The sequence below is a fragment of the Mustela putorius genome, unplaced genomic scaffold (genome assembly GCF_011764305.1).
Source record: "Mustela putorius furo isolate JIRA1106 unplaced genomic scaffold, ASM1176430v1.1 tig00003869_pilon_pilon_pilon, whole genome shotgun sequence".
Taxonomy (NCBI): Eukaryota; Metazoa; Chordata; class Mammalia; order Carnivora; family Mustelidae; genus Mustela; species Mustela putorius.
In genome coordinates this window covers 34,170,498-34,177,749 of record NW_025422021.1, presented here as the reverse complement: position 1 = coordinate 34,177,749, position 7,252 = coordinate 34,170,498, and the positions used below count along the sequence as shown (strand labels likewise).

Genomic DNA, 7,252 nt, shown 5'->3' with positions numbered 1-7,252 from the left:
TTGTCAGTTGTTCACCAATACAATTAAAGCATTTATTTCTAAAGTGTGCCTTTGAAAGGAAAACATAATCTATGTTAATGTGACCAACTGCCTCACGGTGTTTCCTAAAAGGCCTGTGTGGACAGGCTCCCCACACACTTCCTCATCCTTTCTCCGTCCTTCACCCTTGTACTTTGTTGGCACGGAATTTGGGAAGTGGGTCCCGTCATGTCATGTTCTGCCATGTCATGGCATCCGTTGGACACCACTGTCCTTCTACTCCTTTCCTCTGTTTGCTTGGACTGGCCTCCTCTGGGCTTCTCCAACTCCTGTTCACCCTTCAAAACTCAATGTGGGCATCTTTTCCAGGAATATTCCCTCAAATCTGAGCTGACATCGCCCCCCGCCATGCTCCTACAGCCCCCAGGCATACTGCTGTGGCCACCTGTGACATCCGTTTTCATGTCCTATGGCTGCTCTAACAAATTACTATATTTTATTTCTTTCTTATTTTGCAGTTTTTGAAGCCAGAAGTCCACATGGGTCTCCCGAGGGTAAAACCAAGGTATCCACAGGACCACCTTCTTTCCTGGAGGTCTTAGGGGAGAATACACACTCCTGTCTTTCTAGCTTTTACAAGCGGCCTGGGTCCCTTGACTCATGTGCCTTTTCTCCACCCGCAAAGCCAGCATGGCAGACTGAGTCCTTCTCACATCCAGTCACGAGGACCTCTGCTCAGACTCTGACCCTCCTGCCTCTCTCTCAGTAGGACTCCTGGGGGCACACTGGCTTCAGCTGCACCATCAGGGTAACCTCCTCAACTGGAGGTCTTTAACTTTTCTTCCTCCATGTGAGGTGACACTGCCGCAGGTGGGGGGATTAAGACATGGACATCTTTGGGAGGGGGCATTATTCAATCATATATGGGTCTGGATCTCCCTGTCCTATGTGTAGCTCTTACTAGAATGTAAGCTGGTTGGGGCAGAGTCCATGTCATCTTGCATTTCTGTCCCCTAGATCGGGCACAGCGTGGGAGCTTCCTAAGTGTTTGATGAACTGAGTTCCCATGCCTGAATCACATCCTGCCATGGCCACTGAAGTGCTAACTTTTGCCTGAATTGTTAGAGGACCAGCTCTCCTGCCTCAGAATGATGCACTCTTGAATTGGGAGCTCCTGGAGACCCGGTGCTTTCATATCAGGGGAAGAAGAATCTAAAGGCAGGAGGGGAGGCTGTGAGACTGATATTCTCAGGCACACAGTGGCCACCTCCTGCTCTGCTCTGCGGGGCAGAGGCCAAGAAAGCCCCCTTGTTGGAGCAGACCAAGACCGATGATGCTATTTTCCAGCATCTATGAGAACACCCCATTGCCTGGTGGTCTGTACAATAGACAGACCAAGCTGTTTGAGGATAGAGTAGTGCATGGGGCTCAGAGAGCAGATCCAGGGTTATCCAGACAAAGCTGTTCTCTCTGGCAGTCCCTTCCCCAAACTGGCATCTGCTGCTGGATCCTTCATGGCTCTGACCTCTTGGTACATTTCCAGCATGTGCCTTGTGTCCCACCTGCCTCACTCTCCTGCTCTAGTATTATGTGCAGGGAGAGCAAGTCCTCTCCTCGCACTCTGTTCCTCTCTGCTGTGCTCCCTTATGTCTGTCTCTGAGCTAGGGCTAGGGCCAGCTAGCCTGAACCCCAGCAAAGGCAGGTTTAAAAAAAAAAAACAAACAAACATGCTCCAAGAGAATGAGAGTTGAGATGTAGCAACGGAACTTGACTAAGGAAAGAGAGTGTGAATGGGAGCACCAAAAAGACAGGAGATAGTCTGTGCTGGTTCTGGGCAGCCAGGTCTGTTGGGGATGAGGACGGCTTCCCCAAGGCACAGCCAGCAGCTCAGATGCATTCCCCTTCTAGGGGATCTGCTCTGGGATGTCCCCCAGCTGGAGACGCAGAGCTCCTCTCTCTGACATAGGCAGGTATGCAGAGCACAAGCACATGGACTCTCCCAAGGTCCTCCTGCCAGGCTGCCAGGAGCTATAGGTGAGTGTCCATCCCCAACCTTCCAACCCCCCACCCCCAGCCTTCTCCAGACACTTTGGACACCTCTACCAATCTCAAATTGCAGCTTCTCTGAGCTGTTCTGTGTGACTCAGAGACTTGGAACCAGGAGGTCACCCTGACTGAGCCTGTTCAGCTGCACTGGAGTAGGACTATAAAGGGCTCTAAATTCAGACCCAACCCCAGTGACCATGGGCTGCACCACTCTAATCACTGGCTCTGAGCATGTGCTGCTCTGCCACCTGACATGGGGTCTGCATCAGCAGTCAATACACTTTTCTTATTAGGGACAGGAGAGGGAAGGTTTTTGGCCATTGGGTCTTGATAACAACTACTCCACTTGGTCACTCTACTGGGAAAGCAGCCACAGACAATATATCAAACAGCGGGCGTGGCTGTGTTCCGAAAAAGAACCTGGCAGACAATGGGTGCTGATGAACATCCATCCTTAGCTCTGTGCCTGTGGCACAGTGATGTGGGCTTCAGGGCTGATGTCTGGGTGATTCTTCTATAGACCTTGGGACTCTCCTCCAACTTCTCTGGGCTGCAACTCTCTAACATTCAGTGGTTGCATGGAGTAGTGTCGATCTTCACTGAAGTCAGACTCATTCAAATGAGCAAAGGTCTTCTGAACACTCCCTATGCATGCCTCTGATGTGTGAAAAGGTTGGAGTGACTATGCATGACTCTGATGTGTGAAAAGGGGGTATGTCCTGCGAGTTTTACCTTTGAGCATTTCTTGACTCTGCCTTTGTGGTGCACCTTCTCATCCTTCCCCCACCTCTCATTCCCCTTCTCTGCCACTGAGGCTGCCTCCCATCTTACCCATGTTACTCTCTGCTTCTGCAAACACTAAGTGGTCTTTCTACAAGACAAGCTTGATCATGATCTCTCCTCTCTCTCAGGTACTCAGTGGCTTCTGCAAACTTGCACAGCCTTATTTAGCTCATAAGCCCTGTACTGGAGGCAAAGTGCCCTGGAAGGGTGTATACCAGGCCACTAGCTGGCCGGCTTTGTGGAGGAAGTGGGTGAAAACAAAGTGGGGGGGAGTTTATAGGTTATATTTCTTATTTCCTATGCATCTGTATTTTCTGAGTCTGTAAATCATGCTGCATTACTTTTCTATTGCTTTGTAGCAATTACCCTCAAACTGAATTGCTTAACACATGTATTATCCCACAGTTTCTATGCATCAGGAATCCCAGAGTGACTGAACAGGGATGTTGTGGCTTGAGCTTGCCTTCCAGATATTTTCTGGGGACACAGTCATCTGAAGGCTCAACCGGGGCTAGATGACCCACTTTCAAGCTTACTCACATGGCTGGTGCTTCAGGTCCTCTGCGTGTGGGTCTTTGCACAGGTTGCTGACATATCTTCATGACCTGGAAGCTGGCTTCCCCCAGAGTGGGTTATCTGAGAAAGCTGCAATGTGTTTTAGGACCAAGCCTTGGAGGTCAAACATTGTCACCTCTGCCATAGTCTATTCCATAGAAGAACGTCACGAAGCCCTGCCCATGTTCAAGGCCAGAGAGGTTTTAAGTATTACCTCTTAAAGGAAGGAGTGTCAGAATTCATGGGTATACTTTTAAAATCACCACATGGGTGTACATTAATTTTTCAACATGCATATCTCTATAGGAAAGTTCGTGGACTGAGACGCCAGCCAGACAGATCTGCTTTAGATCCCAAGATTCCCCCTTGTGCTCATTATAGGATCTTAAATAAGACTATCATCTTCCTGAGCCTCACTTCTTATCTTCCAAAAGAGAATGAGGATACTTAATTTCTAGCAACATTAGAGGGATTAAATGAAATGACATGTGGGCTAGATTCTTCCTCAAATGCACCTCAGTGTTACCATGTAGGGCACACGGGGACCTGCTGGCCTCACCTCCCTCCCGCTTCCTGGGCATCTTGGATTCCAGCCTCACTAAATGGCTCATTGTCTGGCTGCCCTGTGGGTCCTTGGACCGGGGCTATTCACACCCAGTATTTTTTCTTCCTGCAGGCCCTGATGTTTGTGTAATTATCTTTACTGTTATTACTCAAAATCACTATTCTGTGTACTCCTGCAAAAGGCTTTAAACACCAAAAGAGCTTATGTTTTCAATAGTGTGAGCACAGAAAACCAAAACAAATGAGAGGAAACTTCCTGTTGCCAGTGCCCTGCAGAGAAGGCTTTCAATGGAGAGATGTTGGCACCAGGCCCATGTGTCCCCTCGGGAAGAGGGGCTTCTCAGCTCTAAGATGCTAAGTCGCCTCAGACATTCTCTTAGGTCCTCATCTGAAGGGGACTGTTTTGAAAATCAGATCTATGAACTCGTGGCAAATCTGCAAACGACACTGTGTCCTGTTCTCTGTCTCTAAGGCCAACCAAGTACAAAGGTGTGTAAGGAAATCCTCCAGGTAACACCTGTTGGCTCCTGAGCCACAAGGGAAAGGAAGAGAGAAGGGTACTGATTCTTATGAATGCAAGTGTACTGAATTCCTTTTGTTATCTGCAGGATAGATATCCACAAAGAACAGGGGGGCTGGGAAGCAGGGATTCTGACACCTGCTCTGGTGTGGGGTTTTCCGATGCCACCAAGCAGCTCTGGGACACCAGCTGGGTGTCCTGCATTTAACTTAGCTCTGATGCTGTCTACCTGGAGACAGCCCTTACTCAGGTAAGTGCTCAGTCCCACCATACTGCCCCTTCTATGTCACTTCAGAACTCAGTACCTGAGACCCTGTGCTTCAGACCCACCAGCTATAGATCAGAAGTTCCCAAGACCCCTCCTCAGGTTCATTGAATTAGCTGGAGTGGCTCACAGAACTCAGAGAAAATTTTACTTAGTGGCCCACTGGTTTATTAAGGCTGGATCTAAGTCTGGAATAAGTAGATGGGGGAGAGGCATAGAAGAAAGCATGGGGAAGGGATGTGGAAGGTCCATGCTCTCCAAATTTACCCCTTGCTCCACGTTTTCATGTGGGGTAGGGGGTAAATTTTCTAGGTCACCAACCTAGAAGCTTTGGGAACCCTGACCTTCAGGTTTTGCGGACGTTTCATTACATAAGCATGACTGATTCAATAATTGGTCCTTGGCTATTGAACTCAACCCAAACCCTCTCCCCTCATGTCCTTAAGAGATCTAGGTGCTTTCCAGAGGTCACCCCATTAACATGACAAAAGACACCTCCATCACCCTCCTCACTTGGGTAATTCCAAGGATTTTAGGAGCTCTTTCCCAGATTCAAGATGAAGAACAAATAGATATTTCTTATCAAGAATCACAGTAGCACCGAGATGTATTTTATGGTGTCCAACAGAGACACAAATATGAGAACCCCCCTTGAAACTCATCCAGTCTTACAACCTTATACTTTCAACATGACTTAAATATTCCAATTAAGCCTTTTTCATCCAGACTAACATTATAGGGTCACGTTTTTATTTAGATAGTTTTTTTTTTTTAACTTGGTTATAACACAGGATTTCTATTATAGTTTCATATCATGATTCATAGTAAGGAACACATATTTTTGCCTAGAGACTCATGTGTGAACATCTTTGTATGTATATACCTATCTGGTCATTTTCTTACTTATTCCTCCCTTCTCATGGTTTCTTGTGGTAACAGTCTACCAGCACTTGTACCACAAAAAAGCATTCCTCCCAGAAATTTTCCTCTAGGCCCCTCAATTCCAGCAGAGTGCTCCACTATTTATATAGACAAGCAGGAGCTCCACATTGGCACGGGGCCTGCGGATAAGCACAGAGGACAGCAGGTTTCTGTCTCTGGAGGTTGTTTCTTTCCCCATGGGGAGGATGATGAAGGTCATCTGAGCACCAGTGACACCCTCATTGCAATGTGTGGTGAGCCCTTGGCTGTGAACACTATGAACGTGGGACTTATCAACCACGAGATTTATGTGGCTCTGTAGATCATATGATCCCAGCCGTGTGTCTTACCCAATTAACTCTCATTTCTCTAGGGACTGGACAGAGCCAAGGGAAGTCCAATATCCACATCATTACACAACTGCCATTACAGCCAAAGTCCTGCATGATGAACAGTCTTCATACTGAGGCCCATCAAAGGGGCAGAGCCTGAGAACCATTTGGAGCCCATGTGTGGAGACCTTTTACGGGTGTATGGAGATGTGGAGGCTGCTTCGGGGAGATTGGAAGGCTGGTGTTTTCCTGACTGCCAGAATATTGAACAATTTTCCCTTTTCATTAAAGCACTGAACCTCAAGAGCCAGTACTCCTTCCTAGGGCACTACCCTCCCCAGCCAGGACTTTAATCAGTGACACAGATCCCTTTAGGGACCTGAGTTAGAGGCAAAGACTGAAGTTTTTGCAGTCCCAAGAAGTAGAAGTGTGACCAGATGATTAGTCCATCTCTATTCCTTGATGGAGCCAGGCAGACTGGCAGCAACCTTCTGAAAACCTGGCAAAGGGTCAAAAGAAAGGTAAAGCCCCTTTCACACCTTGAAGGTAAGCTTCAAGGCAAGGCAGGAGTGGGGCAATCCCCATGGGCTAGATAGTCTCATTCCCTCCTGGGTGTTGTTGCAAGTCCCACAAAGCCTCATTGCCCCTTACTCTGCATTGTTTAAAATGTGTATCATTAACTGGAAGGACAAAGCCAGGATAGCAAAAAAGTCACTCAATTGTCAGCTCCAATCTAATGGTGATATGAGACCACATTTATACTCAGCAAGAAAGAGTTCTGGGATCAACTGGAAATGTCTTCCATGAGCAAAGGAGAAGGTGGTGGTGACCAGCTTGCTCTGTTTCCCTATTCTGGTCAGAATCCCGGAGGCCAATGTATATCCTACAGTTATGAGCTACAGTATCTCTCCCCTGACCACCGGAAGGTAAAAATAGAGGCCACACATTCTCTTGAAGTGTTCAGAATGTACTTGATGTTCTGTACAGTGGCTCTGGAGAAACCTTCCATCTGTGGGCATCTGGTCACACCATGTTTTTGACTTCGAGAAAGTATGTCAGCATGGTATGCATAGGGGCAGGGATGATAAATGGTACTCAGATAGATATTAAAACTGAGAGGCAAGCCCCTACAAAACAGGGGAATAGCTCTTTCTAGGAGTCTTGAACATAAGCCAAATTTCAGACCACACAATAAGCAGAACTGAAGCCAGAATGTGGGTCCCAATGTAGGACACAGACAGGGAGCACAGCAGGGTCATGGCAGGAGTATCAGTCCAAGGGTCTGCA

General features: G+C 47.6%; 1 long non-coding RNA gene across 3 annotated transcripts; it reads left to right on the top strand.

The window, feature by feature from the left end:
- The first annotated feature begins 2,472 nt into the window (after window positions 1-2,472).
- Window positions 2,473-6,263, top strand: LOC101676947. Of its 3 annotated transcripts, none has more exons than XR_001178051.1 (4): window positions 2,473-2,697; window positions 4,040-4,416; window positions 4,536-4,697; window positions 6,007-6,263. It is a non-coding gene; the product is annotated as an uncharacterized LOC101676947 (long non-coding RNA). The 3 variants fall into 3 exon arrangements; XR_001178050.1 differs by having other exon boundaries at window positions 2,473-2,737; window positions 4,145-4,416; XR_001178049.1 differs by having other exon boundaries at window positions 2,473-2,737.
- The last annotated feature ends 989 nt before the right edge of the window (window positions 6,264-7,252 follow it).